The sequence below is a fragment of the Anomalospiza imberbis genome, unplaced genomic scaffold (genome assembly GCF_031753505.1).
Source record: "Anomalospiza imberbis isolate Cuckoo-Finch-1a 21T00152 unplaced genomic scaffold, ASM3175350v1 scaffold_49, whole genome shotgun sequence".
NCBI lineage: Eukaryota > Metazoa > Chordata > Aves > Passeriformes > Viduidae > Anomalospiza > Anomalospiza imberbis.
The window spans coordinates 871,244-891,072 of NW_027100098.1; the positions used below are offsets into that span (position 1 = coordinate 871,244).

The window sequence follows — 19,829 nt, forward strand, 5'->3', positions numbered from 1 at the left end:
ACCCCCCAAAAAACAACCAGACTCACTGCTTTCTACATTCTATAGGCTGTTTCTCAAACACAGTATCTATTGTTCAAGAAAAAGGATAGGATGGAAAGCAATTTGTCATCTGAAAATTGTATTTCCAAGAGGAGGTAGGGACATAAATAAAATGTCCCACAAGTCAGATGTGAAGCTGGGATCTTTGCACAGAAATATCAACATGCCTTTCACTCTACAGTTAGATGCATATGTATCTCTTATGGATTCTTTTTCCTCATTTCCTCTTGTTTCCTTTGGGGAAGGAACTATGACTTCAGGTATTACGTCCATGATAACAGCTTTCTATAGGCTTTTTATTTAGAAAGACATGAGAATGCCCTACAAGTCTGATCATTAAAAAAAAAAAAAAAAAAAAAAAAAAAAAAAAAAAAAAAAAAACCAAAAAAACCCCAAACAACAAAACCCAAACACAAGCCAAAGAAGAAGGCAGTGTAAGGCACGATTTAGCAACACATAAGAATCAAAAGGAGCCCTAAGCCAAACCTGTGTTACATTATTTTAAGTACAGCATGTTTCCCCAGCAGACCAAAAAAAACCACTAACGCTATGAAAAGTGATTCTAAGATGAGTTTTGTAATTCTGGTATCCAAGAAAAGAAAAAAGCAGTAGTATGAAAATTCCTAGAGACATTAATGAAAATGTAGACTAGATGGAAAACCACGTACTGTGACGTCTGAAGGGTTTCAAAGAGAGACAGAGAATTTTCCTCTGAAATGTCTGTCACCACCTGCAGCACTTGGGGCGGTTTGGCTCAGCTCTGAGTGGAGACAACACTTGCAGGAAGCTCTGCCTGTGGAACAGCCTTGGCCTGCTCTTGAGAAAATACTGGAAAGCCAGAAAAATGTCACAATGGCCATCAGAGAAAACAAATGCTCATTTTGGGGAGATCTGCCTGAGCATTTAAACTCTAGCAGATGGCATTTCTCCTGCTGCAGCCTGAATTACCCTCAGGCAGCACTGTCAAGCCACCTAAACCACTGACCCTGCAACCACCATTCTTCTGCTGGAAGAAACATAAACCTACATTGGCCAACACAAAGGAAGGATTACAGTCTCATTTTCGCCTCCAGGAGTTCTTGCCAGTGCTTTGCTGTGGAAAAACTGTTCTCTGCTATTTCCTTTCATAGGAGACCTTCCAAAATATGCAGGAATGAAGCATCGGTCCTCTAGCAGGGACCAGAAGTCTGAACTAGCTGATATTTTTGGGCATTACCAGTAACTGGTGGCAATGGGGTATTCTACAGATTAGTTACTTGAACTTGCCCTATCATGACTTTTGTACATTTGTGAAAAACCCAGCTTGAAGGGACAGTAGTGCAGCACTCTGGTGAAATCTGTGATATATCAAATCCAGACTTACAGCTCTGCAGGATACAGCAGCAAGGTGGATAGCAGTGCATACTCTGAAAGGGAACAGCCTGTGAGTTTCTGCATGGATACATCTACAGATGCAAGTAGGTGGGGCTCTCCTGTCCTTGATCCAAGCAATCCAGACCTCAGCCAGATCCTAGTGCTGTATGGCTCCATTAATTGCACACTATACAGCAATAGATTACACATTTCAGCCATACACACATCTGAGGCACCACCAGACAGCCAACTGTGTGTGCAGGCACAACCTGCAGATCATGCACACAGTCACAACTCAGCAGACCCTACTAAATCAAAAACTCAACCAAAACAACACTAAAACAAACCCTCCCCAAAGCAGAAGGAAATAAAGGAACAAAGATTTACATTTACATAAATATTTAAAAGGTAAATTTCATTTCACAGCTAATGCTTTATTGTACTAAAATTTGTAGCTATATTATCTCATGTAAGCATTAATGTATTGCCCAACAGTTTGTAATTTTGTGTAAATGCTTGCAGGCACTCACAGCTGTATCTAAAGTCTGTGAGACTCTCCGATAAAAACAGAATGTTACAAATGTTAAGTAGAGGCAACTGCATGTTGTAGTTGGCATCTTAATATAATAAATTTTTTTTTATTTTTTCTATTTTACAAATCCTGAAAGCATGTTTCCTTAACTGCCAGTACTATTTAGTTTATTGTCAGCTGTGTAGAAGTCAAATCATAACTTTCAAAATAATTCAGGCTAATGCAGTTTAGTAATGATTAAAAAAATGTGTACTTCATACGGCAGCTGGGCTTTGATCAAATCTGTTTGCTGTATATCCAATGGCATATTTTACTAAAATTCCTTTCATCAACGTATGGCCTCATAATTTGATGCACTGTCAGTGAACTCTGTGCAGCACAGTCTGCAGGATTTCATATATAAACTACACTATAGGGAAAGACATGCCAGAAGGATTTTAATTTCCACTTTCAACAAATTGATTTAAAAATTCATTACTATATTCTTGAAGTCTACTGGAGAAGGGTTTTTTTTAATGCATTGTCCCCCTAATTTTGGATCAACATTTTGTGCAGCTAAAATGTAAAGTGATACACATATGAACGTGTACACTGCACAGCAGTGATCATCTGTTGGCCCAATAACCCAGTTATTTTATTGTTAGACTGAACACATTTGCTTTCTTCCTGTTTTTTTTAAACACTTGATTTCATTTAAATTTGGAGTATATGTGACAGAGAATCAGCAGAGCCTCTATAAAAAATCCCACTTGTGAGCTTACACAAGTCATTGACTCAATGGGGACCTGCTCCTCTTGATGGGTTTCCCTCAGGTACTCATCATCACAGCATCTGAGCACTTTAAAAGCTTTAATGTCTCCATCCTCTACCCTCTATTCTTGTTAGAGGTAGCTGGATTTCTTTTAATGCTGCCATCGGAGATGACATCCCTTGGATAACATCACACTAGCCGTCAGGACCAGTACCCACATCCCCCTAGTCACACAGCCAACCTTCTCCACAGGGACAACAGACTTGGAACTCCTGCAGGGAGATCCATGACTCACATACCACTTTTTACAGTGTTTTATTTGTGATTTAAGTGCTTGTGCAAACTGCAGAAAATTACAAGCAATCACAGTTTCATTTTCTATAAAGAACTTCACAGAGCTGTGTAAGGAAAAACACACTGCCAGTATGGGTTCAGACAGCAGGTCATCAAAGCTTTAACAGCCCTGTGTCCTCTGATCATCAATTTTACCATTTTCAAGGGTTACAACATGCTGCTATCTATTCAGAGCTTCAAAAACCTTTCTGTTTGTGACACAGCAAGAATCACTTTATATTTGGTGCAACAGTTGTTTTGCTATTTTTAAGCTGCTTTATGAGGGGTGCTATCATGACAGTTCCTGGAATCTGAAACAGCCATACTGAAAAAGAAACCAAGAATTCATGCATCACCTCCTCCATTCAACACAGAAATACTTCCACTTTAGTTTAAAATCACAATAACTTTCCTGTGTCTTGTGAGGACACAGTGTGCAAGGATGAATCAGTATTTCACTGAAAAAAAAGGAAAAAATTAGATGGTTAACCAGTTAGTTTCCATAATCAGAAGTCCAACATTAAAAAGGCAGGATGTAAAACACTTCTCATTTCCTTTTCCCCTAAGTCATTTGTCCCCTAAGATGATGAGGCAATCTCAATCTTGAGGGACTTCTGAGGTTTCATTCCTCAAGGAATGAAAGGATTGTCAACACTGGAACAGGAGCTCAGAGAAATTGTGGATTCTCCATCTTTGCAGACATTTGAAGCTTGACTGGACATAGCTCTAAGCAATCTAATCCAAAGCAGAAGTTATCCATCCTTTGAAATACAAATAAAATCATATGACTTCCTCATGTCTCCTTCAATCCTAATTTTTCTGCTATTTCCTTTAGCAGTTAATGGACAAAATAATAACTGAACTGAATCACACACTGAAGGTCTTGCTCAACATCCAACACCCTTCCACTTAAACTTGGATGTCTGACAGCCATCAAATGACTTTTTCTACTCTCTAGTGACCTTATCTTCCCAAGGACTCTTCTGATAAGGGCAATGTCTACCTGAGCTGCTTACGAATTAACTACTTCACTATTAAAATCTGACTGAAAACAGGATCACTTGTCTTTTATAACACTGTCCAAAAGCTGAAGCAATTCAAGAACTGATCCATAGGCAGATAATCAACCCCTGTACCAAGAACAGCAATGTGTGCATAGGACAAGTGGAGTACACACAGCATAGGTACAGGCACTGCATTAGCTGTATCACTTAATTCAGTATCTCACAGCTTCCACGTACAGTTCACCCACATGGTCCTGGTTTGCCCATCCCGTGAAAACTAAGCCCACAGCTGAGTGTCACAGTTATTAACATGGTATGTGAAATAAGGCTTTTGCCTGCACGGAGACAAGAGGGGGATTTATTCCAAGATTTCCCCACTGGAGTCTGAAGAAGTTGGGTGAAAAATGCCACTGGATGAATTATTGACACCCAAACTACGCCAATGACTTCTGCTCACCCAGCACACAAGACCATCTGTGTGTTCCCTCCTGACCTCTCTTTTCTATCCAGATCAGCAGCTCTTTCCTGCCAGTCTATTATGTCCCAGTGACACCAAGAAGTGGAAGCCATTGTAGTTACCACATTAAATATTTCTCAACATTGCAGGGAAAAAAAACTACTAGAAAGGAATTGGGCTCCATGCTGGCTTAGCTAGAAAAAGAAATGTGGTGAAGAAAATTAAGCTGTGTTTCTATAGCCACAGCTGAGCAGGTGGCAAAGACCCATCACTGGTGCTTGTTCCATAGAGGATTCCACTCCCTGGCAAAACAGTTACTCCTCAAAGAAACCAGGGCTTGAAGATATCCAGGACTCTGCCTGTCAGATGAGCCTTGTGTAAGTTTATGAAGTCTTGGGGTCACTATGATTAACTACCTTCCTTAAGCTGTTCCCCACCAGGCTTTAGTGCTTTTAAACCACTGACCCCTTGAATTAAAGAGGGAGATTTCTCTTTTCACAGCTGTGACTCAACACAGGAAGGAATTCAGAGACATCTGAAAACAAAGCCAGGCAGAATTTGAAACAAAATCCTTTAATGACAGATTTAGCAAGTGATGGGCACAGCTGGAGCTTACAAATACAACTAAGCAAATGAGCATGCATTATACAACAACCTTACATAGACAGATCCTATGAAGGGCAATTTCCTCACAGGAATTGCAAAAACCTAACTGCTATGAATAAATCATCAGAAAAACTAGATATTAGCTGTTCAAAAGGAATCTGAGTCTTCAGATCCTTTACCAAACTAAATGGTAACCACCCCTAAAATGAGATATGTGACAACCAATTAAGAAACTAAAGCCTTCATTTTTAGTTATTGTCTATTTAAATCACAATACAAAATCAAAATTCCTGTGCCTAGAGAAGAATAAAACACTATTAAGGTAGTTTTCAAAACTTATATAATACCTTTCATACATTCAACTTAAAATATAACAGTAACTAGTACATACATCATTGAGTCATTGTAAAGAAAATGTGTGCCTACTATTTCTGCTGGGGAAACTGATGCTAAATGTACTCACTAGATATTCTAGGAGGAATTGAAGTGAAAAAAAGAAGTGGAATTAGATACTAACAGCTAATTATCAGTGTCACTATCTTAAACATGACATGCTTCTTTCTACCCAGTCAAATGGGCTACATGACACAGCAGACTACTTTTAAGAAGTAAGCACAAGTTTGCCGATGAACTTTATAAAGTGCAACAAATATCTTGAAGATAATCACGCATGAGGAGTTGACCACCTCCACACAGTACTGCAAAGCAAAACAACAATGACTACTGAAAATTCTATTTCCCTTATCTGCCTAGCTGGGGTATGTGACTTGCATTAATGGCACGGGGAATAATGTACTTGCACTCAGACCCTGGACTGACTGATGTCAAATGAAGTTCAACCATTCATATTAATGGGGATCAGCATTTGTCCGAGGGAATGGAAGCCTCTCGGACCTCAGGGTCATGAATTGACAAGCTATCGAACATTTTCTCTGTAGTGCTGACCATCCTCCATCCCCACTGAGCTCAGCTGTCTGGACTCTTAGTCCCGCTCCAGCTGCTTTGTGCTCCTCCTGAGGCACAGAAAGAGCTCATTACAGATTCTTTCTGTGTAATGTGCAATGAGGGCTGAGGTCTCACAACTCCCTTTCTAGGAAATGCAGAATAGTCACATTTCTCCGGACCCCAAGAAAAACAGAGACATACATGTAAACTGTGAGTTTTGTTATTCTGGAGATCTGTAATTGACTAAGCCAGATGGTGACAGAAGTGCCATTAATGCCAAAAAAAAAAAAAAAACCAAAAAAAAACAAACCCAAAAAACCCCAAACCCAAACCACTGAAAATATCTCCTCAAAAGAACAAAGATGACTAATAACTTGTACCAAGAAAATGACTGTTAAATTGCTATTGTCTCACACCACTAATACACTGGCAGGATGCAAAAAGCAGTTTTTCTTACAGATAGATTTTCTGGAAAAATACCTTCTCGCAGAACTTATTCTTGAATGGTTTCAGGATATCTATAAACTCATGGGTTGTAGTCATGCTAATGATCAGCAAGCAGTAACTTCAGATAGCTGATAAAAGTCTGTAGCTGATATTACCCAGTAAAACATTAAAACAGGCAAAAGAAACCACTGCAGCAGAGTTTTGGCCTTCTTAATATCAAGTAGAGAAATTCTGGGAGTAAGGACAGTTATAATTTTCACCATCATCATTAATCCTAATAAAATTAAGAAGGGCAATAGTAACAATGATAACCGTAACTTTTTTCCTAAACTTTTTTGGCAACAAAAAGTCTGCCAGATGCAAATTTAAATTTTATGGATGATAAGAAAGTCAGCTGTTTCTAGTGACTTTTACAAGTTATAACCCAGCTCTGGTAGTCAGGACATGCAGAGTGAGTGAATTCAAAAAGCCCACTCAAGCCCTGGCATCTCTGTTTCTTTAGAGGCACCTCAACCACACTCTTGTTTTTCAGAGGAGTTTGTGCAGACATTAAAAACCATAATGCAATAAAAAGAAAAGAATTCAGCATGCAAGGCCAACCCCAATGAAGGATGAGACAAATGAAAAAAACAAGATTAAAGTAAGTGCATAAAAAATTTCAGTATCATGAGTCACTAAACTGACCCATGAACTATAACTTGACCATGTCTCCTTTAATTGTTCCACATAAGGATCTGCTTTCTGAAAAAGAAGAATATCTTTAGCAGACATAGTGCTACAGCCGTTTTTTCCTTTATCAATAGTATATGTGTACTGTAGTGCAAGTTACGGAACTTAAGTTCTACCACAGAAAGAAGCATGTAGGATGAAGGAGACAGACAGCTAGACCAGAAAATGCCTTCTATATGTACCTGGTGAACTACCAGTAGAAGTCACCACAAAACAATGAAGATCTATTCCTGACGGTAATATAAGGTGAAATATAAAAGCTAAAAAGGCAAGACTGCAAACTTAGGCAGTCAGTAACTGAGAAAGTATTCACATTTGATATTCTTTCAGCATTAAAGTGGTCTCTCATTTTTCTTTCCTTAGCAATATGGATCACAAAACATATTACTGATTTTCTACATTTAAGCAGTTCTGGGTTTTCTCCACCTTCAACATTAATTTCCTGTTCCAGAAAAATCCTCTCACACAACAACTTGTTACTTAAATAAGAATATAAAAATGTTTGTAATGGCAAAACTGAAGGCTCATCCAGTCTAGTAGTCTCTTTTCAACAGCAAGAAGAATAAATATAGAACATTTATATACGATATTTCCCTACCCTTAGTGCCCCCCCTCCTCTCCATCTATTTTCAGCTCAGGAGATTTCCTGAGCCTATTGTGGCCTGTCTATTTTGCAACCCCCAAGTAGATATCACTTTCAAGTACTTGTCCAGCATCCCTCTGAGCCCTTGTAAAATTCTTGCATCTCAACACCATCTGGCAAACAAGTTTATATGTCTGCTACCCAGGGTGTGAAGAACCACTTCCAATACCAATAGTGCAATGTGATAATGTATTAATTTCCCCTCATACACCACTACCTTCATAACATTAGCCAGAAAGTAGCTCCCATTGGGCAATAAAAAAAGGAAAATTCGGATTTAGTTTGATGCTCATCCAACTGTTTCAACATTAGCTGCATTACACATGCTACCTCATTATTTATTTTGTATAATTGTCTCACGGAGTGAGTGGGAAATTAAGTGAGAATTGGTCAAGAGAAAGTTAAGAAGGTGATAGTAGTCATCAGTTCTAATGAGTGTTTGCTGCCAAAGAGAAATATCTTGCTATGGTCACTGCACAAGACGAGATATTTCACGACTAAATCTTTGGTGAGAATCCAGGATCAGCTTTGAACAAACTAAGTTCAATTCAACAGAGTAAGCATTTGCCAAGGCTGGCAAACATGGGGCAAAATCAGAGCTGAGATCAGTGAAAGACAAACCCTTCAGTTTCACAGCCATCAGTGGCTCAGGATTGGTAGCAGAAGGGTTCCCACACATGAACTGGTGAGTACCTGCAGGCAGGTAGGATGGAAAAGGCATCCCAGCACCCAGCAGCTGGGGAGATCTGTCACATCTCTCCTTGACAAGGCCCTTTGCCTCTCTCACGCTGCAGTAAAATTCACTTTTAGTTTACTGAAATGACCAGGATTTCTCATATTCACAACTTTTACTCTAATAAAGGCAGCATGGAGGTGAAGCATTTTACTTTTGCACCAGTTGATAATGTATCTTTAAAATCTGCTTTCAAAATTACTGAATAATTTAAGAAATGTGCTTTAAGATTTATGTTATAAACTGACTATGAGGAAGTAAGAGTTATAAGCTCTCTTAATCTTCAGGTTTCAAGGTGTGAGTGATGTAAGAAACATCATCTTGCAATACAGAACAGTAAAATTGTGAAGATTTATGCCTTCCGTTGAAACATCTGGTCTTACCCGCCCTTGGTGCCAGAATGGCAGACTGGATGAGCTGCTTGTTTATTCCAGCCAGGCATTTCCCTGACTCCTGGACTTTATGTTAAGGCATGATGAACATCTTACTCCCACTGGAGAATTTTTGCTCTCATGAAGTCAATAGGTCAGAACTTTTGAAATTTACAGCTCGTGAAAGGGATTCCTCCTTTGAGTTTGTTAGATTCTAGTGCATCAGTAGACAAATATAAATACTTAAAACAATTGTACTTTATGTACTCCATACTTGTGCTTCATACAGGCATAGGCATTAATTTAAAGGCCTGTCAGAATACAGCTTCATTAGCAACAGAGTGAATCATGAGGGGTAGGAAATATCCAAAAGGATTGCATCTCACAGAACTACAACAGTAAGCCCTATCAAAAAGTTCCTTTTGTTTTACAACCACAATAAACTTTTCAATTCAGTATTATAAACTGTAATTATCCTGGAGGATCAAACTAGTTGTATTTACTTACTTAGAATTCAGAATAATTTCATTCTTTTTACTACATCTATCAAAAGTCAAATTTTGAGTTAGCAGTGGATCACGATAATGTAATGGCATTTCTGTTACTGCCTAATGAGTTTCAGAATTGTTTCAAAAAATACACACATTCAAAAGTTCCATAACTTCATCAAAAACTCACATTGAAGCAATGATGAAATACTTTCCATTTTCCAAAAAAAAGTCTCCACTAGGTTTTAAAACGGAAAAGTTATACTGCCTTTTTCAATTACAGCTACTTGTAAGATTTTCCAGAGGTAGCTACAGTTTGGCTTTGACCCTACTATTGCAAAGTGCCAGAAATACCAAATTATAGCAGGGAAAATGTTGTGTGTGCACACATGTATGTGTTTGTCTACAGTCTGCATGAGCAACTGAAAAACATCCAACACACACACACAGCAAATCGCATAATTAAAACTTACTGTTATGCAGAAGAAAATGATCATTTAAGTAGAAAATAATGGAAGGACAGCAGAGATTTCTCAGTACTAAACCATAATGCTTCATTTAATGAGTAATCCCTGGAGCATATCGATGTTTACCTCGCTCTGGGCAAGCTCAAGTGCATAGACAGACAATTACAATGCTTCAGCTGATGTATGATACCTTGTTAGGCTGCTGTAATGCAGTGACATTCTTTCATGGCCTTACAGAGTGCATTTCTGTATTTGCTTCCATGCCAATACAACCTTTGTCTTTGCAAGATTAAATGGCTGCATGTTCGAAGTTAGAATGCCTGAATCTGAATACACAAAGCCCTGGAAACTTAAAAGCTGGAAACCCTGTCTGCAATCTCTCTGACTTTGGCAGGTACATTGTCTGCATCCACTCTGCCTTCAGAAAAATAAAATATTAGTAAATTTTTTAAAAAGGACAAGATTTTGCAATAGGAAAATCACAATACAATTTGGTTGAATTGCATCTTACATGAATAATTGCTGGACAGCAGACTTATTTACATGATCCATTGAATACAATTTTTAAAAAATTAATATGTAGATACAGGCTGGAGATAAAGAGTAAATGCTGGCCAATGGCTTCAGAAAGACTCCAGGTTTTGCCTTGGGAGAATGGAAAAAGGAGAAAATATATTGCTAAAGCCTCTCTTCCCACCTCTTTTATACTGCTGCCTCTTGTCAGAATGTAGGGTGCAAAGTTCTGAGACTGGTATTTGGCAAAAGCACAGCTTAAATTATTAAAAAAAAAAAAAAAGAGGGAAAAGAAAATCTAATGAAACTGCTTTGGTCAATCACACAGAGCTATTGAACACCTCCTTAATGTTGTTAGTCTTCACTTCTCCATGAATTTTGTGAAAGCTGAAGGCAGTACTTCAAACTATTAATCTTCTATGCTTTTAGACTCTATATACAAATCTTATTTTTCTAGTCCATATTACCGGACAAGGAAAGTTAAAATACAGAGATTATAAACTCTACTGCTTGGTCATATGGGGAACTCTAGAACCTCAGAAATGCCCACACTTCTGTATTTCTTTCTATGTATTTGATCCAAAATTCTGGCTATCAATGTGAAAGGAATTTTAAAGTTCTTCTATTAATAACAATCTAAAGATAGAAAAGATTCACGATTCACAAAAAAGTAACCCACGCACACTCAGATACACACACAGTATAGATGGCTGTGCTTTGTTCCACAAGAAACTCTTGTGATTCACAGCACCTGAGTATGAGTTTCCAGGTTTCCATGAACTTACTTCTTAAATATTAAAAACATAATGCATTTAAGAAATTTCTTCCTTTTTTTTTTTTTTTTTTTTTTTAATGAAGCCAAATGTAGCAATCAATGGTCATCTATGTTCTGGTTGGCATATTTCACACAAGAGACCCTTGATAATAAACCATGGCTGAAATATCAAAATTCCTTCAAATACTTACCTCTGTTAATGGTAAAAACAGCTGCACTCAAAATCTGCTGCCCTTGATATCACTTACATTCCCACAGGAATATAAATCTCCATGTTTCAAAAAAGGTATTCATCTCAGGGCTCTGGAGAAACACACAGCTTTTTTGTTTGATGCTGCCTGATAGTATTATTGGGTTAACATGATGAAATAGACTCTTTTTTTTCCATGAAGCTTATCTAGTCTCACATTATTAATCTGAAAACAGGCCAAAAGAAAAAACAGGAAGAGAGATACAACAAATTCAGAGCTCAAATATGGTCATTTGGGCCACTGCAGATCTTCAATAGAAGCAATTTAGGATGAGACATGGGAATACAGAAAAAGAAACACAATGAAGAGCGACTACTGAAGGCTGTTTCCTATCTGTTAGAAATCAAAGAGCATCAGAGCAAAAATGAAATTGTCTTGTAGCTGAGGTAATAATGTACCTAATGATCTTGAAATGAAATGTTTAAAAACCTATATTTCTACCTTTCATTTTAAAAGATGTGCATTTTAATCCCATGAGTAATCCAACAATGATAATTGCAAAACTGTAACATATAATTAAATTCAAACCCAAGATCTATTCCACCCTTGAATCGAAATTATTCCTTTCATCATAGTAAAGGCCTGTTGTTTTTAAAACCTAGTGTCTATATTTATTTCATTTAATTCATAAGCCCCTAGTTATTACTGTAATTTTACTCATACGCCGGTTATCTAATGTGTAATGCTATAGCTGTTTGAAGTGTATTTTCCAAAACCAGAACAGAACTAAGACCCAGAGACACATCACTACCTCTTGCAGAAATGTCACTCATGCTATGAATAAAGCATAAGCTGAGAAAAACATCATTACCCACCAAACAAATAGCATTTACTCAACCAAACCCATGTGTCTGGAGCTGCGCTCCCGAGCTAATTGGAGGCAGATTCTTGTGCCATGCCACAGGACGCAACAGCTGAGAAACCTCTCGAGCTGGTCATGGAGAGCTCAGCACGCTGTGCAAGGGGAATTGCCAAACTCTGGGACAGGAGGCAGGGCCAGAAATCCCAGAAAGCAGGGTGTGGATATTCTCAGTTCAGTCAGAGAGAAAAAGAGAAGGTTTTCTAACCAGGCGAGAGCCTGGGAGACAGTTGGGAAAGAATGTAAATAATTCTCTAATCTATCTTGTTGTTCACATTGTTTATAGATAGGTTCTGCCACCGTGCGTCATTCACTGCACACCAGTGGTGTGAGATGTTTTTACTCTAAGACCAATGAAATCAGTCCACACGATGTTCTCTATAAATGGAGCGGTGCATTTGAAATAGATCGGAGTTCATTCTCTTTGCCTTTGATTTGGAGTCATTTTCGTTCCCGTCCTGCTCTACAGTGACAAGTGAGCAGATACAAAGATAACCTTTGGTTGGAAGGTTCATCCAGAGGCCACCTTTGGCTCAGGGCCTCACTCAGGGCTGTTGTCCAGGCCTTGGCACTTCAGGGACGTGGTTTAGTGCTGGGCTCGACACTGCTGGGTGACCGGCTGGACTGGATGAGCTCAGAGGTCTTTTCCAACAGAAAGGATTCTGTGATTCCATGATTCCATCTGCTGCATTCAGCCAGGTCCATGTTAGCAGCATTCATTTGCTCACAAAGTCTCCTCAGGCCCAGCTCTTGAGGCCTGAGGCTTCAGCTCCTTCAGCTCCTGGTGCTCAGCTGCTCGTGCTGAACGAGACACTCGGAGAGAAGAGCACAGTCCATCCAATTCCTTCTGGGACACGGAGAGGGGAGGCTGTGCAAACAGGAGCAGTGTTTGGTGTGGCCTCCTCTCTGCCCTGCACGCCTTTCAGTGCTTTGAAGCAGCCAAGAGCTTTCTCCAAGAGTGCAATGGAGCAGCTGTTCCTGCTGCCGGGTCTGGCTCTCTCCAGTCTCTGACCTTGCCTGCTTTTGTCCCTCTTGCTGTGCCCTCTGCTCCCCCAGGGCTCGGTGGCTGCTGCCCAGGACTGTGGGACTGGCACAGATCCCGTGGTGGAGACCCTCCTTTCTGTGCCCTTGGAGCTGCCTGGGCACAGCAGCCTTTTCCATCTGGAAGCTCCCCATGGACAGGGAGTCCCCAGCTCCGCTCCTTGCACAAGCTCCAGGAGCCCAGGGCTGCCATCTCAAGTCCCTGCTGGCCCTGGGGGCTCCCAGGTGGGCACAAGTGGGGCAGCAGAGCCAGCAGGGAGCCTGCGAGTCTCTTCCAGCCCTGTCTGCTCTGAGTTTGGGCCTTGGAGCCTCAGGTGGCCAAAGGCAGCTGCTGCTGGTCCCTGTGTGTGCCCGTGTTCAGCAGTGCTGCTCCATCAGTCTGTGCCCAGCAACGGGGAAAAGCCTCAGCCCTGCAGGGCCAGGAGCTGCCGGGCTCTGCCTGAGCAGCTCAGCCAGAGGGAAGGGAGCTGCTCCCCACGGGAACCAGGAGCAAAGGGCTGGAGCACCTCGCTCTGGGGCAGAGCCCAACTTCTGTGAGGGAGTAACAGAGTTATTCACGTGCACTGGTGTGTCAGCACTGCAGGTGCTGTGCCTGCAAACACATTCGGGATGTGCAAAAGAATTCTGCAACTCTTGGCTGGATCAGGATGTCAGCAGTGCTGAACTCCAGCTTAGTCCAAAGCAAACACTTGACACCTCTTCTCATATCTGCTAGATTTTTTACCGCAGGGTATCCAGAGAAAAGTAAACAGAGGAGTAAATATTTTCATTGTTTATCAGAAATGTATCTTATTTTTCTGTAAATCTTATTTTTGCTGAAAAATCTGATTTTTGCTGAAAAATCTTACCTATTTTACATGATGTGTTATCTACTTAAAAAGAAATAGAAAAAAATTTAAAAATGAGAAAAATATGAAAGAGAAAACAAAAAGAAACAAATGCGTAATGAAATCTTCTGTAACTTTGGATTTAAGAGGTAACTGATCTTTTTAAAAGGAGAACTCATTTACTTTGTGCCTGTTCTGATGGCCTGGATCCATCTTACTGACTGACCCCAGCATTCTTTTTTTAAAGACATTGGGTTTTGTTTCCAATATTAAGATTTATTTTTTTTAATTGGTGTTGAAGCAATAGGAGGATGAGAGATGGATTGTGCACGACTGTGTCTTGAGAACAAAAACATTGCAGTTTGAAACTTGGACCTAAAGTAATTAAAATGAAACTTAGAAATCCCAGTGCATTGTGTGACAGCAGCTTTTCCTATAGGATGTGCAGCATCACAAAGACTTCATCAGTGGGGTTGGGAGTGCTTGGAGCTTTGTCCTGTGCCACTCTGGGATGCCATGAACCAGGACTTCACCTGCCACCAGCCCAGGTCACCCTCTGCCACCGCAGCTCCTTGGACCTTGTGTCCCCAAAGCAGACACAAAGTGTTTCTGCTGCTCCCCCTTTGCACAAACCCACAGAGAGCTGGGATTTTTCCAAGGCTCATGTCTCTCCATTGGGCCATATTCCCAAAGAACCAGCAGCACATCCTGATGAATACGGCAAGTTACGTGGATGGTTGTCAGCTCCACTTCCTGCCTAGAAATCCTGAAACTGCTTCTAAATGCTGCTCCTTCAGCTCCTGGACACCTTCTCACACAGAGCTGGGAAAAAAAATCCCCTGGCCACCAGATAAAAGGTGAGTTATGCCAAAGTTAGAGTACTGTGGGAAATCTCTGTCCCTCCCTGTCCTTTAAATGTATCTGTACATGGGGATGTGCCTGGATGTGTCTTGTGCACAAAGGAAGGAGCGTGCAAGCAACGGGACTGACACTTTCAGTGTCCATGCTATTCCATACCCATGGGTACAGAGACATTATGGAAACCCTGGCACAGACAGGGCCTTCTGTCCATGGGTAGAGACATCCTAGAGCCCCTGGCACACACAGAGCCTTCTGTCCATGGATACAGAGACATCCAAGAGCCCCTGGCACACACAGAGCCTTCTGTCCATGGCTACAGAGACATCCAAGAGCCCCTGGCACACACAGAGCCTTCTGTCCATGGGTACAGAGACATCCAAGAGCCCCTGGCACACACAGGCCTGGCACACACAGGCCTGGCAGCACAGGCTGCTTTCCCCACAGGCTGCAGGAGATGAGAACACAACATTTGCCAACACTGACTGAAAGCCACAGCTCCGGGTGCTCCCCGTGAACCCCAGCTCTGGGACCACTGTCTGCCCCATGCTTCAGGGGCTGCAGTGGGAGCCCGGCTGGGCTCTGCCCTGGGGCCATCCTGCAGGGACAGCTGCAAACAGGGAGCATTCCCTTGCCACAAAGAGCCAAGCCATGGCTGCAGGGCAGCTGCTCCAGCCCGGAGTGCACTGCTGAGTGCTGTGCTCTGGAGCTGGGGCTCCCCGCACAGGGGACTGGACTGGTGTGCCACAGGAGACAGAGAAGCTGCAGCTTCAGCCTTACTGAGGTGGGTGCGTGGGCTGGGAAGAGTGGGGAGGCTCAAGGGGATTCACAGAGCTCATCCTGCTGCAAGGACGAGGAAAAGGGAGTGGGAGCTCAGCAGTGAGGAGAGCTGAGGGCTGGAAAGCAGCTCTGAATGACACTAAAATCCCACTGGAGCTCTGAGACATTGCTGCTCCTCAGCCAGTGACAGGATGAGTCCCTAAGCCTGGGGCTCGGCCTTCCTCATGGTGAGGGGCACCAAGGAAGGCAACAGTGTGATGGAGACTGCCATGGGCTGGGAACTCACTGGGGGACAAGAGGGAGCAGTTGGGAAGTAAAAGGCAGGTGGGGGAGAGAACAGTTCAGAGAAGGGCTGAGCTACAGCTTGAGCAAGCTGCAAAATGTCATTTGGGGTCATCCCAGATTGATTTCATTTCAGAAGCTATTGAACAAGTTTAATTTTTGGGTGGTGTCATGTTTGCCCTTGGAGGTGTACACTCTGCAAACTTGAGCTGTGTTGCTGAAATGCTCAAGCAGGTCTGTGCTGCAGGTCACCCCATTTCTTCTTTGGTTGATTGCGGCCCGGTGCTGAGCTCCAGCAGAGCCCTGGCAGAGCCCAGAGCAGCCTCAGCACCCGCAGAGCCCGGCTGCAAGGAGAGAAACCAGAAAGCGCCCGTCAGCTGAAGGCTCCTGTCCCCTTGTCCCAGCCGCCCGCGGTGCCCAGGCCATGCTGGCCGTGCCAAGAGCTGTGCCCAGAGCTGCCCATCCCTGCTGCCTTTGGGAGCAGAGCAGGAGGGCAGGACATGTGCCCAGCCTGCAGCAAGCCACGGCACATCCAGCCCTCAGCAGCTGCCCAGAGCAGGATGCTCCTGTGCTCGCTGCCATCTCCCCAAAGCTCTGATCCCACCATGCCAAGCAGACCGGACCCACCTCACGCCATCCTCCGCTGGAAGAAAAGCTGGTCCCAAACGATGTCCTCAGCCTTCTCCAAGGGCACGGCCCATCCACGCCACAGCTGCTCCCAAGCATTTCCCCATCCAAACTGGACCCCACCTGGAACGCTTCCTCTAGAAAAACACACAACAAATTATTGAAAATAGATTACAGACAAAAATGGGAACAAGAAAAAAGGTCAAAAATCTTATCTCTGTCAGGGGATTAAGGAAGGCCCAACCCCTGCATGCCTGGGAAAAACCCACCCACAGGTGAGGGAAGCCCAGGCTATCTCCCTTCCCCCCTGCACTGCCCTCCAAAATAACGGTGATCCCAAAGCAAACAGGGGCAGTGGAGCAGCCCAAGCCCTTCCTTGCCTGCAAAGCAAAGCAGCCCCTGCACAGGTTCTGGAGTCCCACCTCTGCTCCCACCATGGGGGTTTCTTTGTGTCGGGCTGGCTGCCCCAGCCCCAGCCCGGGGCACGGTGGGTGCTGGGGCTGTTGGCAGGGCCAGGAGCCCACTCCCATTTCATCAGCACCCCAGCCCATCCCCCCAGCCCTGCCAAAAGCAGCCTGGCAGCTGACTGAAGGATCAGCTGCATCCTCCCCAGCAAAGGGGGAAGCTTTGGTTCCCGGCCAGGCTGTGCAATGCCCAAATCTGGGAGCATCCCCCTGCGTGTGGACTCACCTGCAAATTCCCTGTGGAGCCTGGCTTTGGAGAAGGCGCCAGAATCAAAGTCCATCATCCTCAGCTGCCGGTGACCAGGTGGAGGAAGAGGTTGTCATTTTTGATGTCGTCCTCACTGTCCCCAGCAGCAGCAGCCCCACCTGGTACAGCTTCTCCAGGGCCGCCTCCTCCTTCCCTGAGGTGAGCCCAGGCTGTCAAGGTTCTGCCCAGGGCCCCAGCTGTCAGGGAACCAGGACAAGCAAAACCAGCTCAGATGGTGGCCACCAGTGCTGGGCAGAGCAGCTCAGCTCCAGCACAAGGGCTGCGTGTTCCCATCTGATGACCCCTGGGCAGTGACACAGGCAGGACAAAACCAGTCTGGTTGGCTTTGCCACTGATTGTCAGGACAAGTGTGGAGCTGTTACCTGCCAGGCCCCTGGATCCAACTGTGCACGTTGATCTCTCCCATCTTCTAGGGCAGAAGACCACCCTGCACCCATGGATCACGGAAAAGCTCTTCTAAGGATGGCCTGTCCAAAGGCTGCATGGACAAACACCTCTTAATGAGATCCTGGCACTCTGGGGAAACAAACCAGAAATCACCAGTCAGTTGGAGAAGTTGCCCCCCTGTTCCCATGCCCAGGCCATGCTGGGTGTGCCCAGAGCTGGGCCTAAACTTCCCCATGGATTCTGTGTTTGGAGGAGAGCAGGAGAGCAGGACATGTGCCACCTCCTCAGCAGCTGCCAGAGCAGGATGCTCACGAGCTGCTGCTGTCTCCCAGCACTGGTATTGCCCCCATGGCCAGAGATGAGGACCCACCTTGAGAGAGCCGTCGTGGGAACAAGATCCGCCCCCAGATGATCTCCTGGCCCCTCCTGAAAGGGTGCTTCCCCATGACCAGGTGGTACAGCAGGAGGCCCAGGGACCAGATCGTCGCTGCCTCGCCGTGGTAGCGTTGGTGCTGGATCCACTCTGGTGGGCTGTAGGACAGGGTTCCTGTGGAACACAGACAGAGTTCATCAGGGGGACGCTGCTGCTCCCAGAGCCTGGCCCCAGCACCCCATGGCATGTGGGGGCTGCCCCAGTGGCACACAGGGTGACTGCTGCCCTCTCACCAGCACCTGGGACTTGTGTACAGACTTGGGGCTGGAAAAGAAGCCACTGGTGTTGGAAGAGGGCAGCAGAAATCCTGGGAAGGCCCAACCATGACACACAAAAGCAAAACTCATCCAGTGGTGGAGAAAGCCCGCTCTACTCCCCGCCTGCACGGCCCCCCAAAAATGTTAACCAGTCAATGCAAACAATGGGAGCAGAGCAGTCCAAGCCCTTCTCGCCTGCACACCAAACCATCCAGGGCACAGGGTCAGACCCCCCTCTCTGCTACCCCCACTGGGGTTTTTGTCAGGCTGGCTGCCCCAGCTCCAGCCTTAGCCCAGGCCACAGTGGGTGCTGAAGGCTGTCGGCAGGGCTGGAGCTGGGCCCCCTCACACCCCCACCCAAATCAGCTTGGCTCCAGCATTAATCCCATCCCGGCTGCAATAGGGGGAGCCCCGGGGCTGCACCCCGGCTGGGCCATGAGATGCCCAGGAGCATCCCCCGGCAGGGCTCACCTGCAAACTGGGTGTAGGCTGTGTCTTGGAGGAAGGCGCCACAGCCAAAGTCAATCAGTTTCAGCTGCCCGGTGGCCAGGTCGAGCAGGATGTTCTCAGGCTTGATGTCCCTGTGCAGGACCCCGCAGCTGGTGCAGTGCCGCACGGCCTCCAGCACCTGGCGGAACAGCCCCCGCGCCTCCTCCTCCGGCAGGAACCTCCGCTCCGCCAGGAAACCCGACAGCTCCTGGCACCGCTCCGGACGCTCCAGCACCAGCACGACACTGTCAGGGAGCTCAAGCCACTCCAGGAGCTGAATGACACCAGTGCAGCCAGAGGACACCTTGTCCAGCAGCACGACCTCCAGGGGTGCGCTGGTGCCGTCGGGCTGCGGGAGGAGCGCGATGCCGTCAGTGGGGCTGAGGCCGTGCCAGGGCTGGGGAACCCCTCAGCCAGCCCGGGATGCTCTGCATGCCCCACTCAGCCCATGCCCGCTCTCCCTGCAGGGCTCCCGGCGGCTCCCACCCTGCCGGGCCCCGGCTCCTCGCCACCCGGCACAGCCCGGCTTCTGCTGCTGGCCCCGCTCACTCACCAGCTCGCCCCAGTGCCGGACGCGGTTCCGTGGCACCCTTTTGATGGCCACCTGCAAGCAAGAGAGAGCAGTGGGTTGAGCGCGCCGCCCGCCCTGCCGGGCCCCATCCTCCTCCTCCTCTGCCCCCTCCACCTCCTCCTCCTCCTCCTGCTAATCCTCCTCCTCCTCCGCCCCCTTCTCCTGCGCCCGCCGCCGGCCCCGCCGCTCACCGGGGCGCCGTCCGAGAGCCGCGTGGCCGCAAAGACGCTGCCGAAGCCGCCGCTGCCC

At 45.1% G+C, this 19,829-nt stretch overlaps 1 long non-coding RNA gene across 1 annotated transcript; it reads right to left on the minus strand.

The window, feature by feature from the left end:
* Positions 1-16,209: 16,209 nt before the first annotated feature.
* On the minus strand, positions 16,210-16,913 carry LOC137466987 (uncharacterized). The gene is made up of 2 exons (XR_010995356.1): positions 16,712-16,913; positions 16,210-16,428 (listed from the first exon to the last, which is right to left on the minus strand). It is a non-coding gene; the product is annotated as an uncharacterized lncRNA (long non-coding RNA).
* Positions 16,914-19,829: the final 2,916 nt, after the last annotated feature.